This window comes from Phacochoerus africanus, chromosome X (assembly GCF_016906955.1).
Source record: "Phacochoerus africanus isolate WHEZ1 chromosome X, ROS_Pafr_v1, whole genome shotgun sequence".
NCBI classification, from domain to species: domain Eukaryota; kingdom Metazoa; phylum Chordata; class Mammalia; order Artiodactyla; family Suidae; genus Phacochoerus; species Phacochoerus africanus.
Genome location: NC_062560.1, coordinates 41,552,226 through 41,579,561, shown reverse-complemented (window position 1 = coordinate 41,579,561; position 27,336 = coordinate 41,552,226). Strand labels below are relative to the sequence as shown.

Below are 27,336 nucleotides of genomic sequence, written 5' to 3'. Positions count from 1 at the left end.
ACAGATGGAAGAAAAGTAGCGGTTGAAGCTGGGTAGTAGGGGCTCAGTATACTAGTCTCTCTCTTTTGTACTCATTTAAAGTTTTCTGTAATTGAGGAGTTCCTGCTGTGGCGCAACAGGATCAGCAGCATCTGTGCAGCGCCAAGAATGCAGGTTCAATCCCTGGCCCCGCACAGTGGGCTAAAAGATCTGGTGGTGCCACAGCTGTGGCATCGGTCTGCGGCTCAGATCTGATCCCTGGCCCGGGAACCCCATAATGCCCCGGGGTGGCCAAGAAGAAATCAACAAGTACAGTTTTGCATAATTTAAGAAAATGTAAACCACGGCCCTGTGAGATCCTAAATCTCGAGAGAGAAAACCAAATCAAGAAATAGATGGACGACGCAAGGGTGAAGTACAGTGAGAGTCAGAGTATCTATTCATTTATTTATGTATTTATTTATTTATCCTTTTGGCTGTGCCCACGGCATGCGGCAGTTCTCAGGCCAGGGATCGAACCTGCACCACAGCAATGACCTGAGCCACAGCAGTGACAACGCTGGATCCTTAACCAACTGAGCCACTACAAAGGGGATTACTGTACTCTTAGAGTCCACACGGGTGGGGCCCGCTGCCCCCTGAGCATCTATATATTTGCTGGATGCTGTCATGTAGCCGCTGTTATTGGAAGCTCTGCCTTGGGGGTGTGAGCCTAAAGCTCCAGCTACCAGGCTGGCTGCATTCCCCTCCTCACAGACACCGCTTCTAGGGCCCAGTCCTCTTTGTGGGAGCCGGGGCAGTTATCACAAACAGGATTGGGGGAGTTCCCGTCGCGGCTCATTGGTAATAAACCAGTGATCGTTGTACAACTATAAATGTAATAAAATTCATTGAGTAATTAAAAAAACAAACCAAAAAAACCCTTAAAGCTACCAAAGGGGAAAAGGGGGTGGGGGAGGGATAAATTAGGAGTTTGGGGTTAGCAGATACACACTATTGTATATAAAATAAATGATGAGGAGTTCCTGTGGTGGCCCAGCAGAAATGAATCCGACTAGGAGGTTGTGGGTTCGATCCCTGGCCTCGCTCGGTGGGTGAAGGATCCGGCGTTGCTGTGGCTCTGGTGTAGGCTGGCAGCTACAGCTCCGATCAGCGCCCTAGCCTGGGAGCCTCCATATGCCATGGGCGCAGCCCTAAAAAGACAAAAGACAAAATAAAATAAACAATGAGGTCCTACTGGGAACTATGATCAGTATTCAATAACCTATAATAAACCATAATGGAAAAGAATATGAAAAAGAATATGTACAAATATGGATAACTGAATCACTTTGATGCATACCAGAAATTAACACAACATTGTAAATCAACTATGTTTCAATAAAAAAATTTAAAAAGAAAAAAATAAAAACAATCGTTTCTCTTTAAATCGAGGTATAATTGGTTTACAATTGTATATTAGTTTCAGGTATACAACATCATGATTCAATATTTTTTCTAGAGATTATACTCCATTTAAAATTATTATAAACTATTGATTGTAGTCCCTGTGCTGTGCCATACATCCTTGTGCCTTGTTTATTTTATACCTAGTTTATACCTCTTAATCCCCTAAACCTGTCTTGTCTCCAGTCCCACCACCCGGCCCTCTCCCCTGTGATAACCACTAGTCTGTTTTCTGCATCTGTGAGTCTGTTTTATTGTATTCTGTTTTGTTATTCATTCATTCTTTTGTTTTATTTTTTGGATTCCACATATAAGTGAAAACATACAATATTTGCTCTTCTTTGTCTCATTTCAATAAGCATCATATACTCTAGGTCCATCCATGTTGTTGCAAATGGCAAGATTTTTTTTTTTTTTATGGCTGGGTAGTAGTTCTGTGTGTGTGTGTGTGTGTGTATCACATCTTCTTTACCCATTCATCTGTTGATGGAAACTTAGGTTGATTCCATATCTTGACTATCACAAATCATGCTGCTGTGAACATTGGGGTGCATGTATCTTTTTGAATTAGTGTTTTTATTTGCTTTGGGTATATACCTAGGAGTGGAATAGCTGGATCATATGATAGTTCTATTTTTACTGTTTTGAAGAATGTCTGTATTGTTTTCCACAGTGGCTGCACCAATTTACATTCCTGGCAATGTACAAGGGTTCACTTTTCTCCACATCCTCACCAACATCTCTTATTTGTTGTCTTTTTTTAAATTATTATTTTTCTTTCTTTATTTTATTTTTTTTTATCTTTTTGCCTTTTCTAGGGCCCCTCCCGAGGCATATGGAGGTTCCCAGGTAAGGGGTCTAATTGGAGCTGTAGCTGCAGGCCTACGCCAGAGTCATAGCAGTGTGGGATTCGAGCCGCGTCTGCAACCTACACCACGGCTCACGGCAACGCCAGATCCCTAACCCACTGAGTGAGGCCAGGCATTGAACCCCCAACCTCATGGTTCCTAGTCGATTCGTTAACCACTGAGCCACGACGGGAACTCCTATTGTTGTCTTTTTAAAGACAACCATTCTGACAGGTGTGGGGTAATTTCTCATTGGGGTTTTGATTTGCATTTCTCTGAGGATTAGTTTTGTTGAGCATCTTTCCATGTGCCTGTTGGCCATCTGTATGTCTTCTTTGGATTATTGTCTTCTGGCCGTTTTTTAAATTGGGTTGTTTTTCTTTTGATACTGAGTTGTATGAGCTGTTTATATATTTTTGGATATTAACCAGACATACCATTTGCTAATATTTTCTCCCATTCCATAGGCTGTCTTTTCATTTTGTAGATGATTTCATTTGCTGTGCAAAATTTTTTAAGTTTAATTAGGTCCCCTTTGTTTATATTGTATTTTATCTCCCTTGCCTGAGGAGATGGATCCAAAAATGTGTTGCTAAGACTTATGTCAACGAGTGTACTGCCTATGTTTTTTTTTCTAGGAGGTTTATGATCTCCGGTCTTACATTTAGGTCTTAAATCACAATTGTTTCTTAAAAAAAAAAAACACCCTACCATTTGTAACCTTGATCCAGCTTCCAAGTCAATATTCTTGCTTTCCTTTTTAATTTAAAGATGCTTTTGGCGGTGTCAGCTTCATGTCCACAGGGAAGCTGGGTCCTCATAGCAGTTTCTAGATTTCTTCACAGGGCCTTTGAGGGTTTGGGGATGGGAGAAGCAGATGTAATCAACAAATATCTTCTCTCTCTGTGACATAGGCCTCTTCACATCTAGAACAAGCTAGAACCCGACCTCCTGACAGAACCAGCCATGATAGGGGGGTTCTCTTTAGGATCACCTCAGAATTCTCCTAGCCTCTAGGGCATAGAATCACAATATTAGAATTACTGACCAGCACAGTGCAATTTTTTGGTAACTCATATTTATGAGTTGTTTGGACTCAAAGATACTTTGGGGACAAAGGGACAAAAGTTTAAAAAAAAAAGCTTTATATAAATCTTCCTTTCTATATGATCTCGGTAGATAGTTTTCAAAAGTAAAGCACACACATGGTTAGAAAATTCAAATGGTACAGAAGTGAACAAAATTAAAGGTGAACATTTCTCCTTTGAACTTCTGGTCTTTCTCCCCAAAGGCTATTACTGTTAATACGTTTTGTCTCTTGCTTCCCACCCCCCAAATGTTTTAGGCATCTACCAAGAAATCGATCAATCAGTCTATCTATCCGTTAAAAAGTCTACTTTTATTTACACAAAAAGAATCATTCCAGGAGTTCCCGTTGTGGCACAGCGGAAACGAATGTGACTAGGAACCATGAGGTTGCGTGTTTGATCCCTGGCCTCGATCGGTCGGTTGAGGATCTGGTGTTGCCGTGAGCTGGGGTGTAGGTTGCAGAATCAGCTTGGATCTGGCGTTGCTGTGCCTGTGGTGTAGGCCGGCAGCTGCAGCTCCGATTGGATCCTTAGCCTGGGAACCTCCATACGCCAAGGGTGTGGCCCTAAGAAGACCAAAAAAAAAAAGATTCCATACACATATTCCGCACCTTGAATCTTGGACATATTTTCATTTTAGCCCAGATAGACCTGAACCAACCTTTCCTGGTATTTGCAAAGGGACAAACAGGGAGCATAGTGTCATGGTTGAGACCATAAAGTCGAAGCCAAAGCAGGGAGAGGAGGAGGGAAGGGGAGGGAGGGAGGGGATCCCCTCGGGCTGGGATAGATAAGAAATCCAAACCTTTAGAAGCTCCTGCTACTCCTAAGGTAATGCAAACGTCCTGGGGTATTCCGCGTGATGGAAAGGTGTGTATGTGGTGTAGGTCGCAGGTGCGTCTCGGATCCCGCGCGGCTGTGGCTGTGGTGTAGGCCAGCAGCTGCAGCTCCCATTCGACCCCTAGCCTGGGAACCTCCATGTGCCGCGGGTGCGGCCCTAAAAAAGCAAAAAAAAAAAAAAAAAAAATCTCCGTGGGATGCTCTTCGTCACCAACAGCCCTCTCTCAGCAGGCGCAGAAGAAAATTCAGTCCCTGGCTGGTCTTCATACTGGGTAGCGGCCCTGGGGCTGACCTGACCACGGGAGGAAGAAATTGGCATCTTCCAGCCCAGTGGCGTCCCAGCTCTAAATTTCCACCCCTTCCACATCCTGACAATCTTGGCGGATTTATTCCCCTCTGGTTTTTATGATCCAAGCCTTCTCACATTGCGAATACATTACTCATGTTAGCCATATAGACAGCGGGGTCAAACAAGTGACCTATCGGAGCTCACAAGTGACTGACAGCCGTGTCGCCCTGGCTTCCCTCCGACAGATCACCTCCTACCTCACTGTCTCGGGCAAATTTCTAACGTTGAAAATGGTACGTTCCACCTTACGCCTCCCACCCCGCCCCTCGCAGGCCCCACCCCCACCCCCACCCCCAGGGGCTCGGTAAATTACACTGCCTGCTAATTGAGCGTGCGCTCCTACTGCTCGGTAATGAGTCAGAGGGGTTTGGCTATGTCTGCTCTTCTGGCTTACCCCTCTCATAAACATTCAGAGTGACAAACTTTTTCTTTGGCCTGGGGTCATAAAGAGAGAGAAACAACTCTTAGCTTTGCTTTTTTTCCAGCGGAGGACTTCAGTGAAATATTTTCCACCATCCTCAGCAAGACATCATGCTCCATGCCATGAATAAGTTAATGAGAAAAATATGGAAGCCCCCGCTCCCTGGGGGCCCCTGTTGGGCATTCTGCCCCTCTGAGTACCAGTTATCCTCTGTCTCTCTCTCTCTGTCGTTTGGCCTCACGGAGAAGCCTCGGGTTTGAGCCTGGTTCCAAGGTGCTGGGGACGAGGCTGTCTCTTCCCCAGGTCTGCTGGTGCTTTTACCTTGACCTTGGACACCCCTCCCGACTGAACCACTCTGAGAACTCCCTGAGGAGCTGTCAAGTGGGTGAATGGCCCACAGCGAGCAGCAACGAGGGCCAACCACCAAGCACTTCGATAGGGCCAATTTCATCTGTTATTTCATCTCTGGGTCAAAAATGTGCTTACCTAAAGAGGAGCGTCCAGACTCTTAGCCTGGCATTCAGCTGGTTCCCCACCATCTGGCCGCAACCTGCCTTGGCAGCATTACTTTCCACAACCCCCTTTCCAGCTCTAAGCTCACAGTTCAGCCCCCATTGCCTGCACTCTCTTCCTGCCTAAAATACCCTTCTCTTCGCCTGGTCTAAACCCTTTTCCTTTGGAGGAGGTTGGTGGAGACCATGGGATACCACTTGCGTGCTTTTTCACCCTGGTAGTCAATAAATATTTATTCAACATTTTTAGTGTGTGCGATGGAGGGAAAAGCTAGTTTTTTGAGTTAATAAAATGAATAGGAAGAAGGAGTTCTTTTTTTTGCCTTTTTTTTTTTGGCTTTTAAGGGCCACGCCCACAATATATGGAAGTTCCTAGGCTAGGGATCGAATTGGAGCTATAACTCCCAGCCCACACCACAGGCCCAGCAACGTCAGATCCAAGAGGCGTCTGCTACCTACACCTCATCTCACGGCAACGCCAGATCCTTAATCCACTGAGCGAGGCCAGGGATCGAACCTGCATCCTCATGGATGCTAGTTGGATTTGCTTCCACTGCACCACGACTGGAACTCCTGAGGGAGTTTCCACTGTGGCTCAGCAGTAACAAACCCAGCTAGGATCCATGAGGACGAGGGTTTGATCCCTGGCCTCACTCAGTGGGTTAAGGATCCTGCGTTGCTGCAAGCTGCAACTCAGTTAGCAAATGTGGCTTGGATCCGGTGTTGCCGTGGCTGTGGCGGAGGCTGGCAGCTACAGCTCTGCTTCAACCCCTGACCTGGGAATTTCCATATGGCGCAGGTACGGCCCTAAAAAAAATAAAATAAAAAAGCATATGAAGAAACATTCAGGTTCGAATTCCTTTCCACGTGCTGAACACTCACCTGCCCCTTTGGACACCGGGGCTCTGGATACCTCCACGTGGAGCTGTTGTACTAGAGGTGTTTGCTGTGCAGTGATCTCAGTGGGGAGCTGTGGGGGGAGGGCTGCCCTGACACCCCCCCCCCCGCAGGGCCCTTCACCTAGATGCTCTCTCTATCCCACCCTGCTCCCTCCAACTTCTCCTGGGCCTCTGCTCTGCCCCAGGCCAGCCAGGCTCTGCTGGGGAGTGAAGGGAATAAAGAAAGGAGCAGGAAGAAGCAAGCAGGGTTCGAGCCTCAGGAACCTCTCCCCACCTCGATTCCCGCCCCACCCCGCTGTTTGAGCCAAGAATACCGACTGGAGCCAAGGGAGCTGCAGTCGTTGTAATGACACCTCCTTCTCTCTGACCTCCTTCCCCCCTTCTCTCCTAGGGGCACCAGCCAGCAGGTAGTCCCACCCTTCCCTGAGCTGTTGCTCCACCCTGATGCTCTCAGCTCCGATTTGATTTGATTTGATGTTTTGGTCCTTTTAGGGCCACACCCGTGGCATATGGAGGTTCCCAGGCTAGGGGTCGAATCGGAGCTGCAGCTGCCGGCCTACACCACAGCCACAGCAACTCGGGATCCAAGCCGCGTCTGTGACCTACACCACAGCTCACGGCAACGCCAGATCCTTAACCCACTGAGCAGGGCCAGGGATTGAACCCTCGTCCTCATGGATCCTAGCTGGGTTTGTTACCACTGAGCCACAACAGAAACTCCTCAGCTCAGATTTTATAAAAGTGAATTAAAAACCTCCACCTGTGAAGAAAAAAACAACCAAATCTTTCTGGCTTTTCAGTTATTTCTGTCCTCTCCAGTTTTCTTGTATGATTTCCCAAGTCGCCAAACTTTTTTGGAAGCATCGCATGAGGTTTAATATGCAGCTTATTAAATGTATCACTCTTTCCCAGGAGACAGTCCTTACCAGATTTCCCTCAGGTTCAGAAGTTCTGAAGGAATGTAAATTAGTCTTAGACGGGCAGCAAGATCTGGGGAGGTTGTGCTGGCATGTTTGTGTCACAAAACATTCAGTGAAAACAGATCAGCAAGGAATAGGAATCTGTGGATATACATGTGTGTATCTGCGGTACACGTCCACACCACTGCTTACCGTACCAGCTTCTAGATGTTTCCTGGGCCTCCCTACTAGACTGGGAAAAATGTCATTTTCTTCAAAGGGAAAAAAATGGTGTTTTAGTCCTTTCTCTCTCCCCAGCACCTAGCACAATGCCTGGCACACAGTAGGTATCTCATGAATGAATGTTTGTTTTCATTAATGAATGCATGTTTGTTCCCAGGAATGAATGGGTGTTTGTTCCCATGAATGAATGGAGGTTCATTACCCTTGTTTAATCATCTCTCATCAGTCCCTAGGCAATCAAGGCTTGGGATAACTGGGGCTTTCAGAATCGGCGATGAGCCACCCACTCTTATTAGGAACCTGTGTGGCAGATGGCATCCCCTTCCATAAATGGCTCATGGCTTCTCCACTGGCTGCCTTCATCCTTCTCCAAAGCTCCCGGTCACCTTCTCCATCCTGTCTCTGTTTTGTTTCACTCTGAGTGCAGGAAAGCATTTTCCTCTCCAGTACTCATAGTTTCTAGCCATCTGGAGTGGTTTAAGCAGGGCTCTTTTTAGGTCTTCAGAAGTCACCCTTATCTCCCCAACATCAAATGCTTGTTTATCAAGCAGCACAAAGCAAGTTTTAGGGGGCTAGAGCCAAAGAGTATTGGAGCAATGACCAACATATATCGGAAAGCCAAATACATTTCAGCTCTGTCCCTCTCCGGAATGAGTCCCCAGTGACAAATCCCTAAGTCCCCACACACAGTCCAGAGAGAGATTGATGCGGTTTTCTCCTCTTTTCTGTCTCGATCCTTAATCCCAGTAACCCAGGAGGCTGTGAAGCCCTCACGCAACTAGAACTAAAGTCTTGCCCTGAAAGCCCCGATTTCTGAAGGTGGAAAGTGGATTGGGCCCCTTGCCTAATTGCATTTGATACGTACTGCAAATAGATCAACCCAGGAAGTCAGGAGTTGTTGGCTTTATTAGCAAAACCTATTTGGAGGGCTCAGTTTCCTTTTTATTCTTCATTGGGTTTCATAAGAATGGACAGTTCTGTGTTCTGTCCTAGATTACTTGCTTTTTGTCTTATTTAAATACACTTTTTACAGTAAATTAAGAAGCATTTTACTTAAGAAGACACTTTTTGAATTTCCACCTGGAGGATTTTTGCCCAAAGGGGAACTAGTATTTTCAAAGTTGTCCTTGCGAATTGCACTTGAGGTCAAATTAAAAACAGCCTTTGGAGCTCAATTACAGAATCTTAGAAATCACAGGCCTTGAAGGAAAAATTGCTCTTTTACTTCGTGGAAAAACTGTCAAACTTAAGCTTCTCAAGGTTGAGCTAGAGTGAGAACTATGAAAAGAATATTTTCTCTCTTATTCCAGGGCTGGGTTCTGGAAAAAAAAAAAAATGGACTGACCAATCTTATACCAAAATACCCCTAACACCTTTTCTGTGCCCAGCTAAGTGCTGTGGAAGAGAGTGCAAAACTAGAAAATGTGATGTCTGTTCTTTAGAATTTACAAGTCACACACTGGAAGCGACCAGAAAGAATACCATGTAGAGAGTTCTAATCTCAAGCTTCTTAAACTTTAATGTGCATACTAATCACTTCTGATTCAGGAGTTCTGGCGTGGGGCCCAAGAGCCTGCATTTCTAACAAGCTCCTAGGTGATGCTAATAATGCAACTCTGCAGCCCCCATTTTGAATAGCAAAGTTCTGCTTGTGGAACATTCCAGAATATTGCATAGGAACGTCAAAGTGAAGGAGATAAGAAAGGTAAACGTGGTGATGAATTCTTTTTTTTTTTTTTTGTCTTTTGTCTTTTTAGGGCATATGGAGGTTCCCAAACTAGGGGTCCAATCAGAGCTACAGCTGCCAGCCTACACCACAGCCACAGCAACACCGGATCCAAGCCATGTCTGTGGCCTACGCCACAGGTCAGGGCAACACCAATCCTTAACCCACTGAGCAAGGCCAGGGATCGAACCCGCAACCTCATGGTTCCTAGTTGGATTCGTTAACCCCTGAGCCACGACGGGAACTCCGATGATGAATTCTTCACAGAGGAAGTACACGGGTCTGGGACAACGTGCATCTCGCAGCGCCAAATTCCCACCAAAGATACTCACTTACAAAGGCCCATGAGCAGCCCAAATGGATCCTAGAGGGAATTATAAACATGGTGCCTGAGGAGCCCAAATGGATCCTAGAGTTTATTACAAACATGGTGCCCCTTAACTCAGGTTTGCTCATGCATATTCTCAAGACATCAGGGAAATGTAAAACCAATTCTGCTCCCACCTATGAAGACAAGACAGGGTCCTCCTAAGATTACATATCCTAATATTAATATCCTGAGGCAGCGTCAGGCAAGGCTTTCCGATGATTGATCCTGAGTCTTCACCCCTCTTGAGAGCTATGATCTTGCCACTCGACTTTGCAATTCTTCCCACAGAGTGCGCTTGCCCACACTTTGACCATAGACTTGGCCATGTGGCATATTTTGCCAATGGGATGTTGGCAAATATGACTCAAGCAGGGGCTCAAAATGTGTCTCTATGGTTGGGCTTGCACTTTTGTGCTTTAGACACCACCATGGGAAGAACATGTCCCAGGAAGAAGATGAGACACCCTTCCAACACCCTGGAGCCCTCCGGACCTGCAGCTAGAAATGGAGCTTAGCTCTTCAGTTGACTGCCACCCCAGCAGAGGGGTAGAGGCAAGAGGCAGAGTTGGGTACATGCAACTATGAAACACTCACGGACTTCCCGTTGTGGCCCAGTGGAAACGAATCTGACCAGTATCCATAAGGACGCAGGTTTGAGCCCTGGCCTCTCTCAGTGGGTCAAGGATCCCGCGTTGCTGTGAGCTATGGTATAGGGCGCAGATGGGGCTCGGATCCTGTGTTGCTGTGGCTCTGGCGTAGGCCAGTAGCCACAGCTTTGATTCAACCCCTGGCCTGGGAACCTCCATGTGCCACGGGTGCAGCCCTCAAAGACATGGAAAAAAGAACATTCACCCTATGTAAGGCACTGTCTCAGGGTCCTAAGCATGGGAATGATGGGAAGAAGGAGGTGCTAGATCAAAGTATGTCTGATTAACAGCAGCACTAGCTGCAGCTACCACTATCGGGCGCACAGAGTGGCCATGTTCAACAGCCAGGACTTGTGCGGAAAATCTCACATTTTTCTCATTTTGCCTTCACAACCCCCCTCTAGTAAGTACAAGTAGCATCCTCCTTTTACAAATGAGGGGTCAGCAGCTCAGACAATTTTGCAAAGTACTTGGGGTCACAAAAAGCTTCAGGAGTAGAGCAGGGACCACAACCTGACTCTGACTCAAAAACCTCAATCCTTAACCACAGGAAAGGGGGCGAGAAGGCCCAAGTGGAGACTTCACTCAGGCCTCAATATGTCTGTTCGTCCCCGCCTGGCTTATCCTTACCCCCCTTTGTGGGCTGGATCCCGCAAAATTCTGGACTCCTTGGAGGCTTGGCTTGGTGGGGGAACTCCCTCACCAACAGTTTGGACGACTGGATATAGCATCTTTTTTTGTTTTTTGGGTTTTTTTTTTTTTTTTTAGCTTTTCAGGGCTGCATCCTCAGCATATGGAGGTTCCCAGACCAGGGGTCAAATTGGAGCTGTAGCTTCTGGCCTACGCCACAGCCACAGCAATGCTGGATGTGAGCCGTGTCTGCAACCTACACCACAGCTCATGGCAATGCCAGATCCTTAACCTACTGAGCGAGGCCAGGGATCAAACACGTACCCTCAAGGTTATTAGTCAGATTCCTTTCCACTGCGCACAATGGGAATTCCTATAGCATCTTTTTTTTTTTTTTTAATTTATATTGGAGTATAGTGGACTTTCCATGCTGTGTTAATTTCAGGTGTACAGCAAAATGAATCAGTTGTATATATATATGTCCATTGTCTTTTGGATTCTTTTCCCATGTAGGTTCTTGCAGAGTATTGAGTATTGAGTAGATTTCCCTGTGCTATACAATAGATCCTTGTTACTTATCTATGTTATATATAACAGAGACATTACTATATAGAGTAGTGTGAATATAGCATCTTATGCTAGGAATAGACATGCCATGGGGAATCCTTAGGTGTCAGGTACTGTGCACATGCATTAACTAAGCGAAAGTCGTATCTGTTTTAAGTACCACTCTTTGATTTGGATACAACTGTCATTGTACCCACTGGTACTCTCACTTTGCCAGCTGGGGAGCCCCAGTCATCTTGTTCATCCTACACATTGTTCTCAAGCCCTGAATGTTTACCTGACTGTGCAGAGGGGAGTGCGAAAGAGAAACAGACGGGACCCCTGCCTTCATGGAGCTTATAGCATAGAGAGGTTCTGCCCCTTCCCCAGCCTGGCTCCTTCTTTTAGACTCCTTTCCGTCTGCTCAGATAGGCACCTTTCACACTGCAGCTTGCGAGCCTAGGCGCCTTCCTGCCCTATGTTTTGGACAAATCTGGATGATTACGCCCATTTCTTTCTTTTCTTTTCTGCTTTTTAGGGCTGCACCTGCCATCTATGGAAGTTCCCAGGTTAGCTGTCCAATCAGAGCTGCAGCTGCCAGCCAACGCCACAGTCACAGCAACGCCTGATTCAAGCTGCGTCTGTGACCTACACCACAGCTCATGGCAACACCGGATCCCCGACCCACTGAGTGAGGCCAAGGATTGAACTCATGGATACTAGTCTGATTCATAACCCACTGAACCACAACAGGAATTTCCTGCCCATTTCGATTTAGAGATTTGCTCTAACATACCCTCCCTGTCAAGAGAGGCACATTTGGAGCTCCCTGGTGGCTCAGCAGATTAAGGATCCAGCATTGCCACTGCTGTGGCTCGGGTCAGAGCTATGACACAGGCTCAATCCCTGAACCTGGAAATTCTACCTGTCCCGGGGTGAGGCAAATAAATAAATAAATAAATAAATAAAAAAGGAGTTCCCACTGTGGCTCAGCAGGTTAAGAACCCGACACAGTGTCTATAAGGATGGGGGTTCAATCCCTGGCCTCACTCAGTGGGTTAAGGCTCCTGTGTTGCCTCGGGCTGTGGCATAGGTCACAGTTGCAACTCTGATTCGACCCCTAGCCTGGGAACGTCCATATGCCGCAGGTGCAGCCCTAAAAAGAGACAGAAGAGAGAGAGGGAGGCACATTTGCTGGACCCAGAGGATTTTCCCCTCCATTCCCACACTAGCCCTTCTCCGCTTGTGCCTTCCTTGTGGCCAGGCTTTCCCAGTGTGCCCTGGGGTTGAGCCCTCTGCAGAGATAACAAGCACAGATCACTTCACCCTACTTCCCTTGATTTTTTTTTTTTCTTTTCAGGGCTGCACCTGCTGCATATGGAAGTTCCCAGGCTAAGCGTCTAATCAGAGCGGTCATTGCCAGCCTATGCCACAGCCACAGCAACGTGGGATCCGAGCCACCTCTGTGACCTACACCACAGCTCACAGCATCGCCGGGTCCTTAACCCACTGACCGAGGCCAGGGATCGAACCCGCATCCTCATGGATACTAGTCAGGTTCCTAACCCACTGAGCCACAACGGGAACTCCCCCTACTTCCTTTGGAGGCAGAGATCCTCGGTGGGCGCTCTGGTCATTGTACTTGGCAGCCGTGTGGGAGGAGGCACCCTTGCCCCCACTTTGGGTTAAACCTACCCCAGCCTCAGGAATGGAAGCCAAGTCGATGCCTGCTGCCGAGCACCCGGCCAAGGACAGCGCTGGCCTCCATCGGCACGCCCTTCCGTGCCCGAAATACGCACGTGGGAGTGATCTCCAAAGAGTCCTCCTGTACCCCGTGTGCCCTCTGAGAACCCATTCTCTTTAAAGTAGCTGGATCGCGAGGCCCCTGTCCCGGTGTCCTTTCTGGAAATGGCAACTTGCCTTTGATTCACGAAACTTCCCGGGACCTCTGCCTCAAGCGTGGCCTTTCTCAGAGTCCTTCCAAAGCGGGGCGGCCAAACGTGGCCCCGGCTGCAGAGTGCTGAATCCAGCTGGTTTCGTGGGACTCGTTTAATATTCAAACAAGCAGTCGTTAAAGAGCGAGTCTTCCTCCGGCTCTTCGCCCTTCCCTCCCCGACCCAGGGCGCTGCTAGAAGGCTGGCCCTGCCTCCTGCGCTGGGGAGGCCAAGGGGGGCCGACTTGATTGCCAGCACAGCGAAGCCAGGCGGAGGAGGAGAAAGTCCGATCCGGCTCCCTGGGTCGTAATACCTCGTAAATCAAAGAGCTTTTTCCCGTGATCAAATGCTCGTGCCACCTTCTGATTTCCACTTCGATTTACGAGCGTGTTCTCTACATGAGATACACACCACGATGGACTAACTGGCACCGAACACAAAGAAAGCCAGAGCACTTAGGAACCAAAAATATAAGAAGCCCGCTGACCCCAGGCAGGCTCTTTTTCTCTGACATGCGAGTTAGTTTGATTCCCATTTGGGGACAGCTCAGGTCACTAATAGCTTCCTAGTGTCCTAATGAAAGGGAGGGAGGGAGAAGGTCCCCTGCCCCGTTGAAACTATCTTTCATGTGATTTGCTTCTTGGAAAGTGATTTTGGCCGGCTCAGAAGTCAGCCTAGTTCATCGGCTGGCCTGGGCCAGTAAGGAATTCAGAGTCACCAAGAAGAGAAAATGACCTTTGGGTCTCGGCTCAAGATGCTCTGGCATAGAGATCCTGTGGGCACCTGGATAGTACCCTCAGCCTCCTGCCAAGCTGAGTCAGGATGAATTCTTGTCCTACTTAGAGTTCCAAGGGTTTTGTGAAGCCAAAGAGATTAAAAAAAAAATTGCGTTGGGAGGAGGGACAGATTATGACAGTGATTGGAGGAAGGGTATATGGCTGCTTTTCTTTTTGAGCTGGGTGAGCAGAAATCAAACACAATTACTTGATTTTTCCAAAAAGTTGGGGGAACTGCTTTAAAACCAGAAGGAAAAGGGAGCTGCCACTGTTGTGCAGGGGTTAAGAACCCGGTATAGTCTCTGTGAGAATGTGGGTTCAATCCCTGGCCTCGCTGAGTGGGTTAAGGAGCCGGCGTTGCTGCAAGCTGCAGCATAGGTTGCAGATGCGGCTCGGATCCAGGATTGCTGTGGCTGTGGCGTCGGCCGGCAGCTGCAGCTCCGATTCCACCCCTAACCTGGGAACGTCTATATGCTGCAGGTGCGGCCCTAAAAAAGCAAAAAAGAAAAAAAAAAGGGGGGGAAAGGGAGAGGCTTCAATCCACTTAGGGACACGTCAGCACTTGCTCAGGCTTTTATCACCTTGGATGTCTCGTCCCATAGGTTGCACGGCACTGCCTTTTGCTTTGTTCTTTGGGCTTCGATTAAAAAATAAGTAATACATATGGAAAGCCTGGTTTACCCCAAGCTGGGAGGCAATTAATAATGCATTGCGGGATTGTGGCAAATTCTGGACTTCTGACAAGACCGCCATCATTCATAGCGCTGTGCATTTTGCTAAAGGCTTTTGTGGATGGAGGCATTCTAATTGAACCAATTTGCTATCCTAGATTTACTACTCCATGGTCAGTGAGGTAATGGGCAGGGCAAAATTTTCACAGCGCCTAAGACTTGAAGGCCTTTGGATAGTCTTCGGGGTTGGGATTTGCAACACGCAATAGACCTTAAAAAAAAGACATAAGGGTGAGCACCTGTTTAAACACCAGGACGAAGTATCCCCTCCTTCCCTCCCTTCGTTTCTCGATCTTCTAAACACGGGGATTTTTGTTAGCTTAAAACGAGGTTAAAAGAAACCTCAGACAACTTCCAAGCAGATGAAAACCACAGGAATGACTGTCGCTGGAAGGGATGTGCCAGGGAGGAGGGGCCGTACCCGCCCACCTGGCCTTGAGGGTGAGTCCGGGGGCGAGGGTACAATTGCCTGTGTCTCCAGTTATTTTTAGCCCCAGTTGATAGAGCCTTGTCCTTCGTCCTTCGGCTGCCCTCTCCCAGCCCCTGCGTCACTGTAGCATGAGGCGCCCCCAGGCCACTGCCTCCAGCGCCTTCATTAAGACAGGCTCTGCCTAGGCTCCTCTCGTGGGGGGAGAAACGGTCCCCAAAATCTCCTAAAAGGAAGTTCTCCCGTTGGCGTCCAGCTCTTCTGGATGATTTCTGTTCCAGACATAGACTCTTGTGGCCGCAATACCCTGATCGAAATGAAGCCCTGCAAACATTCCCGGGTTGTTTGCATGCACAGGGACTATGCGACAGGAAAAAATCGGCGCAGGTCCAGCGGGTGGACTCAGCCTCTGACGGCTGCATGGCCGCTGAAAGGACAAGGTCTAAGGGGGTTCTACCTTTGACAGAACCCACACGACCCCAATTGGGTTGAACAGTTTCCAGAGACATACAATGGAAAGAACAACATGTTCGTTCGGAAGATGAACGGCTGTTTCTGCGGGGTTTCCCTGAGAAAGGAGTGTGTTTTCGCCTCGGCATCCCTGTAAAAGATACACAATAACCATCGTGTCACAGAAAATAAGCAAAATGTAATGCTGTTGGGGGCACAGTAACCCCCCCCCCCCACTGCCGTCTGTTACATAATCTAGAAAATGCGAAACACTTGAATATAGGGATGTTGCGGGCAAGTCAAAGGAATGTTACAGAATCCCTCAGGGGGTCATGTACACCCTCTCAAACAGGGTGAAATCTTTTTTGGGAAGGGGGGGTCTTTTTAGGGCCCTGCCCGTGGCATATGGAGGTTCTCAGGCTAAGGGTCAAATCGGAGCTGAAGCTGCCCGCCTACATCACAGCCACAGCAATGCTGGATCCTCAACCCACTGAGCGAGGCCGGGGATCGAACCTGCATCCTCATGGATGCTCGTCAGATGCATTTCCACTGAGCCACGACGGGAACTCCCTTTTCATTTCAAAAATTTTAAGAAGGAAAAGAAAGAAAAACTGAACGGAAGATGGTAGCACTGGTGACCTTTCAGATGTCCCCAGCCTGGCGTGCACGCGAAGCGTGTGTCCAGTGCAGTCAAAGGCCTTGTTCTTTCTCTGGCCTCAGAGCAACGTCCTGAGAGAACAACTCCTGAGAGTTAAAGGTAGTTCTTTCCGAGTCTAGGGAATTTGTACATGGGCCACAGAAGGTGTTTTTGACTAGACAGGCCATGTAGCTTCATCTCTAAATTTCCTGAACATTCTTACGAGCCAGCCTAAGACAACCCAGAGTTATCCCGTCCTCATGGGAAGAGAAAAAAAAAGGCAAGTCCTCACTCTCAGGACTGGAAGAATCAACAGTTGATTCTGTTCACTTGCTTGCCTGCCAACTGTGTGACTATTTCAGGCCCCGCTGGAAGCCTTAGCAGTGCTAGAAAGGGCAAATTTTTTTTTTTCACAACTTGATGAGGAGAAGACACCCAAACAGATGGCTTTTCCTACTCAGATGGCTGCTAGAGTGAGCGCCCGAGTTTCCTTCGGAGAGGCCAAGATGAGCGGTACCGCGGTATGGAATTCCTTGAAGATTTTCACCAAGAGCAGTGATATTTTATCATTCTCTTTCCGGACAATTTGTAACCCCCACAGAGAATCAGCAAGGGGAATGGCTGGAGGGCTCTCTGTATCTTTCCCCCTCCCCCATAAAAGACAGAAAGAAGTTCTGCTGACTTGCATTAACTGAAAAAGAAAATCAAGCCAGGCGTTCCCGTCATGGCGCAGCGGAAATGAATCCGACTGGGAACCATGAGGTTGCGGGTTCGATCCCCAGCCTCGCTCAGTGGGTTAAGGATCAGGTGTTGCCTTGAGCTGTGATGTAGGTTGCAGATGCAGCTTGGATCCCAGGTTGTTGTGGCTGTGCCATAGGCTGGCAGTTACAGCTCCGATTTGACCTCTAGCCTGGGAACCTCCATATGCCATGGGTGTGGCCCTAAAAAGAAAAAAGACAAAAAAAAATCAAGCCAAAGGGTTCCCAACCAGGCTGAACTCTATCTAGAAGCACCCACCCCCCCAGGGGGCGGGTGGAGGTGAGGTGGGCAGGCCTCACCTCTTCCATTACCACATCTCTGGGCCCCCAGAGGCAGGCGATGCTCTAACAGCAAACAGACCCTTTGCCATGGTCCCTTTAAACACGGTCAAGACGGATTGGAACTTTCATAAAAGTTTCATACAATTCAAAGGGAAGACAAAAGGAAATAAACACAGAGAGTGGTACGAGGTTCACAAACAGTTTTATTGACCCTGGTTTGGTCAGCGTGTTTCCAGGGCTTTTCATCCATATGCCTTTTCATGTCCTGCCTTAGGACTTGTATACCGAAGCCCAAATTGTCAAGCTCATGACTGACTCTTTTTTTTTCTGTTTCTGCTGCCATATGACTGGCATGAAGCCCTGTTACCCAGGGCCTCGGTTAGCCTATAAGGCATCATCGTGTGAATTTGACAAAGTGCCCCCTCTGGGCAGATGTAGCTCTGCAGGATCAACTCTTGGGGAGTAAGTAGAGGGTGGCTTGAATTTCAGCCTCTACGTCCTCCCCAACCAGGCACTTTTGTGCAGTGAACAACCTGCCCAACTGTATTCAGTGGCCCTGCCCATCAGCCAGGGCTTTTAAGATACCTTGATTATCTACCTAACCTACCTAAAACCTAATTTTTGGGTCTGGCTTCTAGTTTCAAGAAATACTTCTTCTCCAGGTAACTGCCAATAGGGATGACACCCCAGTAGTCCATGTCTTATAAAGTCTTCCTTGCTAGCCTACAAATATGTCTTAGTTTCCTATCATGACTGGATCATTTATATAGTAACTATATATTCGGAGTCATAAAGAGGTTATTCCTGCGCTAAGGGGAGTTTTTACAAACAAGGTTAAAGGTCACTGGATAAGAAATAGTTGAACTCAGTTTGGACTTGCAAAGGGCAGGTCCCCTAATACCGCAGCTTTGCAGTTAAATAGCATTCACAGTGAGCCAGTGCGTGGAGTCCCCCATGTTGCTTGCAACTCAGTGCTACAAAAGCGCAGAAATATGTTTTTTTGAGCAAAGCAGATAAGCTTTGTGTCTAGGATCAACATACTGATAGTCAGCAAAACACATGCCCTGCTGGGCCCTGCTGTATTCACCCTCCACACACTTGGAACAGACTACCTTACCAAAGCAAAGGATTGTTTCCTTGCAGAAAAGCATCTGGCCCTCGGTATTCGTTGGTATGTACGCAGTGCTTTTCGGGTAGCTTCTCCTGGCGGGGGCTCCCCCGAGGCTAAAGAGACAGAGTGGCAAAAGCAGCCCATAATTTCAACGTGGTGATCAACAGCACAGACGAGGAGTTCTACCGTTACAGTTTGTGCTCTGCAGTATTTTCTGTAGAAGCAATGCTATTATTGGGGTGCTCTGATTCCCAGGTTAGTCCGCACCCCCCACCCTCTGAAAAACACCACTTGTGATAATGTACATTTTCGCTGGAATCATTTTGAATATGTTTAGCAGAAAAATTTTGGTTGGAATGGTATAAGCAAAATAATGTTTTTTTGTGTTTTGTTTGTTTGTTTGTGTGTTTGCTTTTTAGGGCTGCGCCCGCGGCGTATGGAGGTTCCCAGGCTAGAGGTCCAATCGGAGCTGTAGCCGCCGGCCTACACCACAGCCACAGCAACACAGGATCCCAGCCTCATCTGCAATCTACACCACAGCTCACGACAACGCCAGATCCTTAACCCGTTGAGAGAGATCAGGGATCGAACTCACATCCTCATGGAAACCAGTAGGACTCGTTTCTGCTGAGCCATGATGGGAACTCCCAAAATAATGCACTTTTAATGGGAAACAAAGCTTTTGCAAAATGAGTTATTAAGGACAATTTTCTTCTTTTTTAAAAATTAATTTTATTGGCGTTTAGTTGACTTCACAGGGTTGTGTTAGTGTACAGCCAAGTGAATTAGTCATACATAGAAATATATTCATTCTTTTTACCCATATAGATGATTGCAAACTATTAAGTAGATTTTCCTGTGCTATATACAGTGGGTTCTCATTAATCGTCTATTTTATACAGTCGTGTGTATGTGTTATTTCCACCTTCTCAATTCTTCCCTGCCACCAATGGTTTCACCTCTGGTAACCATAGATTGGTTTTGAAATCTGTGAGTTTGTCGGAAAAAAAATTTTAAAGGTGTTTTGTTCGGGGATGAAAGCAGTTAAAAGGTACAAATTTCCAGTTATAAAATAAGTACTAGGGATAAAATGCACAATAGGATAAATATAATTAACATTGCTGTATGTTCTATATGCAAATTGTTAGGAGAATAAATCCCAATAGTTCTGTTCACGAGGAAAATTCTTATTTTCTATTTCTTTACTTTTGTATCTTTATGAGATGATGCATGTTCACTAAATTTATTGTGGTAACGATTTTATGATATATGTAAGACAAACCATTATGCTGTACACCTTCAACTTATGCAATGCTATTTGTCAACTATATCTCGATAAAATTGGAATTGAAAAAGATATATATTTTTTGGTCTTTTTAGGGCCGCACCTGAAATACATAGAGGTTCCCAGGCTAGGGGTCTAATTGGAACTGTAGCCACCAGCCTACACCACAGCCGAAGCAGCCACAGCACAGCTCGTGGCAACACCGGATCCCTAACCCACTGAGTGAGGCCAGGGATCGAACCCACTTCCTCATGGATACTAGTCGGGTTCGTTAACCACTGAGCCACGACAGGAACTCTAAGGTACATGTTTTTGTTTTTGTTTTTTAATAACTTTAGAATGCTAGTGTTTGGGGTAAAAGCATGCTTGGAAGCATTTGAAAAGATGGAGTGTGATTGGGGACATCTTCCAGGTGTATTTAAAGGTCTCTAGAGGTTAATGATAGTTTTCCATTTTGCATTCTTTCACTTTCTGTATCTCTGATGTGGCTGGCCAACTGGTATGAAGGGGCTATTGGGAGCTCACAAAGGTGGGAAGGAGAAAAATAGAAGAGGGCTCGGAGGAGAAACAGAGAGCAGGAGAAGTAACAGAGACGAGGCGAAGAAGTGCAGGCTCTCCCAAAGCAGAGTGAGCTAAGATGCACATAATCTAAAAGACAGGAAAGGAGGCAGTGGCTAAGCACCACTGGCCCTGGTGCCTGTCACTGCTGCTCCTAACCCGCAGTCACCAAGCGGGCAGACCAAGGAAACGTAAGGAACAAATTGCCGGCAGTACGGTATATATGTGGGCAGGGATTTTTTTTTTCTTTTTCACCACTCCCTTGGTATGCACAAGTTCCCGGGCCAAGGTTCGAACCCATGCCACAGCAGTGACAAAGCCGGATATTTAACCCACTGAGCCACCAGGAAACTCCACATGGCCATTCTTTCTTTTTTTTCTTAGGGCCACACCTGCAGCATATGGAGGTTCCCAGGCTAGGGGTTGAATCAGAGCCTCCGACACAGCCACAGCAACGCTTCAACCTACACCACGGATGGGCCTCTTCAACCTACACCACGGATCCGATTGGCGTCTATGACCTACACCACAGCTCACGGCAATGCTGGATCCTTAACCCACGGATCGAACCTGCGTCCTCATGGAGGGCTAGTCAGATTCGTTTCCCCTGAGACATGACGGGAGCTCCCAGAAACGGATTCTTAAAACAGAATGCTGTCTGGGTAGGAAGCCAAGAATGGTAAGAAGGGAACCTCACCTGGTTTGGGGCAAGTAAGATTTCTACACCAACATGAAGGATGAGTAGTAGGGCTGCAGATGGACAGAGAAACACGTTTGAGGTAGAGGAGCCAGGCGTGAGCCAAAACGCAGAGGATCGTTCCACCGTTTCTCTTCAGAAGCGGAAAGTGGTCAATTTCATGTCACTTACTGGCGTGCTCCCTGCAAGTGGAGCCCTTGGGGTTGGGGAAGGGAAGGGCCATCCTCTGGTGTCTCGGGGCCGGCTCCACATTTCTTCCCAACGCCACACTGACTGAGGTCAGGTTGACAGTTTGAAATGGAGTCTTGATAGAAGTACTGATGCCCTGGAAATTGCCAGCCACTACAGATCAGGGATTTTTATTTCCTGGATATCTGGGTGTTCAAACTTTACCAGCACACCCCTGGACACTGGTTCCAGAGGCCATCCTACTGCAAATATGTCTGTGGTACAGCTTTTTTTTTTTTTTTTTGTCTTTTTAGGGCTGCACCCGGGGCATATGGAAGTAGGGGTCCAATCGGAGCTACACCACAGCCACAGCAACTCAGGATCCAAGCCACGTCAGCGACTACACCACAGCTCATGGCAACGCCGGGTCCTTAACCCACTGAACGAAGCCTGGGACCCAATACGCACCCTCATGGATGCTAGTTGGCTTCATTACCATTGACTCACAACGGGAACTCCAGTGATACAACTTTTAATGCTGCTCTTTACCTAGAACCAAACATATTTTTCTCGATCTTCTGCCTCACCCACAGGCAGCTGCTCTTGGGCTGAAAGGGGTGGAGATGAGCGAGCGGATGCTGCTGATGCAGCAATGGTTTCATCACCCTGGTCTCCTTTTGACTTGCTACATTCACACGTGCCAGCATCCTGTGTGTTTTCCCACACTCGCAGCTTTGAAAGTCAAACATTTTTTTTTTAAAGACACTGTTTTCCTCAGACATTAATGCTCCTTAACACACATCTAGACTCCCACAGCTTCGTTTTCACACCTGTAATCTGATTTACATGAATAACCAAGTCTTCGCTTATATCTGCTTGGAATGATCCAGAAGAAATCAACATTTCCCGTTCAGGATTGGATTCCTGCCACACAGATATCAGCAACCTGCTCAGAGGATTATCAGAGATGCATAGGACGTTCAGAATCCACTTTGCCACACTGACCCAGTTTCCACGGCAAAGGTCACTTGGGCTGGGATCTTATAGGAAATAGGGAATAGACCAGAGGTCAGCTGGGTCGAGCACATGACACTTTGTCATTTTCAGTCATTTGACCTCCCTTCCTTCCCTCTCTCTTTATTGATCTGGCACAGATTTATATGCCCAGAGCAGACTGGGCAAATTCCTTTGTGTCCTGCAGAAAGTGTCTCTCTCTGTCCCGGGAAAGGCAGCAAAGATAGATCAATTCACATTGCCTCAGTGAGCTGGAGCAGGTAGGAACGGGATTGGCTCCATCCGAGAGGCAGAGGCGCAAATTTGATCCAACTTGCTGCATGTTGGGAGCTTATTTTTCATATTCAATGCAAATTAGCCTCTTCAAATTTATCCATATGCTTTTTCAGCAGGAAGAGGAGCTTTTTGTCCTGGGATTCATACCAAATGTTCTGGAGGATTGCATGAATATCTAAATCATTTTATTGCTGCAGATTTAGATGTTAATGAACAGCCACCAAAAACATGTCTCAAAACTGGAGTTCCCATCGTGGCTCAGTGGAAGTGAATCCCACTAGGAACCATGAGGTTGCAGGTTCGATCCCTGGCCTCACTCAGTGGGTTCAGGATCCGGCATTGCCGTGAGCTGTGGTGTAGGTTGCAGACACAGCTCAGATCCTGCGTGGCTGTGGCTGTGGCACAGGCCGGCAGCTGTAGCTCTGATTCAACCCCTAGCCTAGGAACCTCCATATGCCATGGGTGCGGCCTAAAAAGACAAAAAAAAATTAATAATTAATAAATTAAAAAACATGTCTCAAAACTGAAGGAAAGGGAGCCAGGCTGTCCCTTCTAAGCCCATCAAGAAAGGAGAAGGCGAAACAGAGAGGAGCAGCCGGGTCACCCAAATGCTTGGCGGGACAAGATGCCCTCCTCCAAATCTACTGTTTTTGCTCCTGAAGCAATTTTTGGTCTGTAGTCAAAAGCAACTATTAAAACCGATATAAAAATTTTAAGACACATAATGGCAAAGAGGATGATAAATAATATATCTACGTACAAATGAATCACTTTGCTGGACAGCAGAAATGAACACAACATTGTAAATCAGCTAACTGTTAATACAATAAATTAAAACAAAACACTACACAGAGTTGATGCTAACAATAATGAACAAAATTAAGATGTGGGGAGGGATGGACTGGGGCTTTGGGACGGGCATATGCACACCGTTGTACGTGGAAAGGCTGGTCAACGGGGACCTGCTGTGTAGCACAGGGAACTCTGATCAATACTCTGTGATAATCTATATGGGAATGGATATGCGTATATGTATAACTGAATCATTTTGCTGTATAGCAGAAATGAACACAGCATTGTAAATCAACTATACGTCAATAATTTTTTAGAAAAGAAAAATTAAGAAAATAGCCAGATTTTTGCAAAAAATATTAAAAGGGGCTATAAATTGGGAGTTCCCACTGTGGCAAGCAGCTTAAGTAGCTGGCGTTGCTGCAGCTGTGGTGTAGGTGGCAGCTGTGGCTCAGATTCGATCCCCTGACCAGGAACATCCACATGCTGTGGATGCAGCCAAAAAAAAAAAAAAAAACAGGTTTCCATAAATCAACTTTCCAACCAACCATGCCAATTATGTGACCCCCATGCCCTACCCCCACCAACCTTCGTTCCCATTTCCAGTTTATAAGACAGTGTGGAGTAGTTGATCAAACACAAATGGGCTCAGACCCCAGTCCCATGAGGCTTTGAGCATTTCACTGATCCTCTTTTTGCTTGCTTCTTTATTTGTGAAATTGAAGCAGTGATAGATTAGCCTAAAGTTGCTGTGAGGATGCAGGGAGCTAGTGATTATACAGGACCTGTTCTGTAGCAAAATCTCTATGCTCAGAAAGTTTCATTTCCTGTGTCCAGTTTGGGAGTTCTAATTTGTAAGTGTGGAAATAAAGAAAAAAAATGCATCATTCAAATCTTTATAGAAGGGATTGCAGGATAAGGGGGATAGTGGTGGAATAGTCACCATACCCTGTATTTTTTTCATGATGCGTGTGGAGACGATGTGGCCATGTTTCTAGAGAGGGTTTTTTTTTTTTTTTGGTCTTTTTAGGGCTGCACTTGCGGAATATGGAGGTTCCCAGGCTAGCGGTTGAATGGGAGCTACAGCTGCTGGCCTACACCACAGCCACAGTCACGCAGGATCTGAGCCACGTCAGCGACCTACACCACAGCTCCCAGCAACACCAGATCCTTAACTGGCTGAGCGAGGCCAGGGATTGAACCCTCGTCCTCATGGATACTAGTTGGGTTCTTTACCACTGAGCCACAATGGGAACTCCTGCCGTGTGTTTTTTAGTTGACATCTTTAACAGCCAGGGTTCTACAGAAAAGAGATGGCACACTCCAGGAGGGACTGAAGAGAAAAGCACTGTTAATAAAATCGTGGGCAGGGTTAAGGGGGTCCCCAAGGTGGGTGATGCACCCAGAGATTAACAGAAGTGGGAAGCCATGACCACCCTAGAATTAAAGGGACAGGTGGCGGGCACTGTTCCCGGAACCCAGAGAGAGCTGTGGCTGTGGAAGAAGGGCTACCTGACCGACGCTGCCATGTCGATAAAGGAAACTGCAGCTTGGCAGGGAGGTGGGGTCCGGGTGGGAGACCCTTCCATGGCCTCTCTCTTCCCACCGTCTGACTTCCAGTCAGGGCCTCACAATGGCCCACCCCAATCAGAAGGCAGAGGTCTAATGAGCCCCACCGATGCGGCTCCAGGGAGGGCAGCCGCAGGGCACAGAGGAGGACAGAGAAGGGAGGGACATGGATAGGGAAGAGCAAAGAGGAAATCTCCAGAAGAATATCGAAAATAGGACATAGATGAGCAGGTTGAGTATTAAGGAAAATAAAAGTTGAGTGCTGGGCAGCAGAAAAATAAGTAAGGAAGGGATGAATTGAGCCACAAGGGTCAAGGGGTCCTCTCTTCCTGGCTGCTTCCCGGAGTGGAATTCTAAAAGTTGCAGCTAAGTAAATCCTCCTTTGGAGTTCCCACTGTGGCTCCGTGGGTTAAGGACCCAACATAGTGTCCTCGAGGATGTGGACAAAGTGTCTGCGCAGATGCGGGAGTTCGATCCCTGGCCTCGCTCAGTGGGTTGAGGATCTGGCAGTGCCATGAGCTGTGGTGTAGGTCACAGATGCGGCTTGGATCTGGTGTGGCTGTGCCAGTAGGCTGGCAACTCCAGCTCTGATTCGACCCCCAGCCCGGGAACTTCCAGATGCAGCAGATGTGGCCCTAAGAAGACTCAAAAAAATAAAAATAAAAAATAAAAAATAAGTCCTCTTTCCATTGTACCTGTGTAGAGACCCTACCCCAAATGACCTCACTGTCCAATCCACAACTGGAAATGCAGACTTCAATTACTTCTGCAACACCTTCAGACCACCCCTAATCAGGTGATTGACTCCCCCATGTAAAGACTATTGTATTACATGTTCATGTTTTAAGGTGGGGGCAGGAAAGGAGGAGTGGCCCAGATAGCTCCTACTGCCGAACAAATCACACCAAAATTTGGTGCAATATAACAACGATTTCTTTACTGATTTTTCCTTTTTGGCGGTGCTGGGGGCATGGGGACGTTCCCAGGGCCAGGGATCAAACCCCCACACGGCAGTGACAATGCGGGATCCTTGACCCGCTGAGTCACCAGGGAACGCCACAACAATGATTTATTATTTCTCACAGTTCTCTGGGTTGACAGGGTTCAGCTGGGGCCATCTTATGCTTCGTGTCCTGTGGCTGAGGTCACTCCCATGGCTGCGTTCAGCTGGGAGCTTGGTTGGCAAGGCAACGTCTAAGCGGGCCTCTCATCCTCCAGGGTTTCTTGGTGTGTGGCCTCCCAACGTCCTTTCGGTCACCTAACCTGGGCTTGTTCACAGCCTGGCAAGGATCTTCCAAGGGGTGTTCTAAGAAGATAGGTCTTTGCTTCATGCTTGCTCATATCTCCTTGGCCAAAGGAGGTTGCATGGTGCATGACCAAATTCAAAGGCATTGTGGGAGGAGTTTGCAGGAAGGCATACGTACAGGGAGCCACTAATCTAAGTCCACCACAAAAAGTGAGAGACTCTGGTCCCTAAAGAACAGAAGGAATCAGCACCAAAGTGAAACGATGTGGAAAGGAATCAAGAAATCACAATTTGCTAGAATCATCCTCTTACCTTAGTTTTACAAAGGTAAATATATGACATGAAGAATCTGTGGCTGTGAGCATGGGCAGCGCTGCTTCCAAGTCTTTGAGGGTTTGTTTAACATGCAGTAATAATGCAGTTCTTTATCCAGGAAAGTCATTATTGGAGCTCTCAGGATAGCAGGTCTGCTCTTTAGGTTTAGAGAAAGGGCAAGAAGTGTCTTGGGGAGGGAGGGGGAGTGGCCGGAGGGAACAGGAGAAGGCAGCTCAGGGTCATTTTGCACAGACTAAGCAGTTAGCACTAGAGAACTAGTGCCCAGCTTCTCACCTCCAGCCCCGGACCTAGGAAAATGGAGCTTAATGGAAATGACAGTTTTGTCTGTTTGTTTTTGCTTTTTAGGGCCGCACCCACGGCATATGGAGGTTCCCAGGCTAGGGGTCCAATCCAATCTGTAGCCACCAGCCTATGGCACAGCCACAGCAATGCGGGATCCAAGCCGCGTCTGTAACCTACACCACAGCTCATGGCAACGCCAGATCCTTAACCCACTGAGTGAGGCCAGGGATGGAACCTGCGTCCTCGTGGATACTAGTCAGATTTGTTTCCACTCAGCCACGACGGGAAGTCTCCTTCTGTTCCAACATGTCCCAAACTGGCTTTATGCTTTGTGTTTGCCCTGGAGTATCGGATACTGAGTAAGATGTGTAAACACATAAACCATAGCTACGAAGGATGCAGATTGCAACTCTTCAGATGAGGAGTTCCCATCATGGCTCAGTGGTTAATGAACCCGACTAGTATCCATGAGGAAATGGGTTCAATCCCTGGCCCTGTTCAGTGGGTTAAGGATCCGGCATTGCCATGAGCTGTGGTGTAGGTCGCAGACGCGGCTTGGATCCC

General features: G+C 47.4%; 1 pseudogene; it reads right to left on the bottom strand.

Moving 5' to 3' along the window:
• Positions 1-13,492: 13,492 nt before the first annotated feature.
• The window catches only part of LOC125118014 (polyadenylate-binding protein 1-like), a 71,376-nt pseudogene continuing 57,532 nt past the window's right edge, over positions 13,493-27,336 (bottom strand).